The 1681-nt window shown below is 40.3% G+C and overlaps 1 non-coding gene across 1 annotated transcript; it reads right to left on the bottom strand.

Moving 5' to 3' along the window:
- Positions 1-1150: 1150 nt before the first annotated feature.
- Trnas-cga (transfer RNA serine (anticodon CGA)) lies at positions 1151-1224 on the bottom strand. The gene has a single exon. It is a non-coding gene; the product is annotated as a tRNA-Ser (tRNA).
- Between the last annotated feature and the right edge of the window lie 457 nt (positions 1225-1681).

The raw sequence follows: 1681 nt of genomic DNA on the forward strand, positions 1-1681 counted from the left end.
GAGGTTTCTAACTACTTTCAAAAATCCTTGAGAAACTTATGTACAATAGAATCATGGCTCACCATAATAAATATAACATCCTTAACAAAAATCAGTTTGGATTCGAAAAGGGTGTTTCAACTGAAAAAGCCATTTTCTCATTTGTCAACCAACTCCCTGAATCAATAAACAAGATAATGTCACCAGTTGGAATCTTTTGTGATCTGTCAAAAGCATTTGACTGTGTAGATCACAAGATTCTACTAAGAAAGGCTGAGCATAATGGCTTAAAAGATAAAGTAAGGAAGTGGCTTGAGTCGTATCTAGATGACAGAAATCAGAAGGTAGTATTAAACAATTCTGCAAAGGTGCCTGCCAGCTCTGATTGGGATACATCAAAATGTGGAGTGCCACAGGGCTCAGTGCTTGGTCACCTTACTTTTCTTAATCTTTGTAAATGACCTCCCATGGTGTGTGACCCAAGAAGCACAAAATGGTTCAAATGGCTCTGAGCACAATGGGACTCAAGTTCTGAGGTCATCAGTCCCCTAGAACTTAGAACTACTTAAACCTAACCAACCTAAGGACATTGCACACATCCATACCCGAGGCAGGATTCGAACCTGCGACCGTAGCGGTCTTGTGGTTCCAGACTGTAGCGCCTAGAACCGCACGGCCACTTCGGCCGGCAAGAAGCACACTTCACCCTATTTGCAGATGACACAACCATTGTGATTGACAAGGTACCCAACTGCAGTCTAGAGAACACTGCGATCACTATATTCCAAGAAGTTCTAGATTGGTTCACTGCAAATGGTGTGTTCCTCATGTTAATAAGACTCATTTCATTCAGTTTCAAACAGTAAACAAAAAATTGGAAAATGTTGAAATAAAATGTGGAGACAAAGAAATAGTGAAAGTTGTATCTTCCAAATTTCTGGGTTTACACATTGATAACAAACTAAACTGGTCCATCCACATCACTGACCTATGTAAATGACTGAATTCAGCAGCACTTGCCATTCGCTAAATTGCATCTGTTTGTGACAGAGAAACAATCAAAACTGCATATGTTGGTAATTTCCATCCACTTATGACATATGGCATCATATTCTGGGGAAATCAACCAGAAGCAAATAGTCTTGAAACTTCCTGGCAGATTAAAACTGTGTGCACCGACCGAGACTCGAACTCGGGACCTTTGCCTTTCGCGGGCAAGTGCTCTACCATCTGAGCTACCGAAGCACGACTCACGCCCGGCCCTCACAGCTTTACTTCTGCCAGTATCTCGTCTCCTACCTTCCAAACTTTACAGAAGCTCTCCTGCAAACCTTGCAGAACTAGCTAGTTCTTTGTTGCACAGAAGAGTGTGCATCCTAGATCTTCTTGCAGAAATTTATTCAAACAGCTGCGGATCCTCACCATGCCTTGTCAATACATCTTGTCACTAATGTACTTTGTGAACAAAAATTATGCAATTTACAAAATGAATAGCGCACACCATGATCACTATACAAGAAGAAAACATGATCTTCACAATGATTTAAAAAATCTCAGCAGGGCACAGAAAGGAGTTCATTATTCAAGTATACAAGTGTTCAATAAACTTCCCGTCCATACCAAGTCAGTCATTGACGATCTTACTAAATTCAAAACAGAGCTAAAACTTTATCTTTTGGATAATTCTTTCTATTCTTTACAG

The sequence above is a fragment of the Schistocerca serialis genome, chromosome 6 (genome assembly GCF_023864345.2).
Source record: "Schistocerca serialis cubense isolate TAMUIC-IGC-003099 chromosome 6, iqSchSeri2.2, whole genome shotgun sequence".
NCBI lineage: Eukaryota > Metazoa > Arthropoda > Insecta > Orthoptera > Acrididae > Schistocerca > Schistocerca serialis.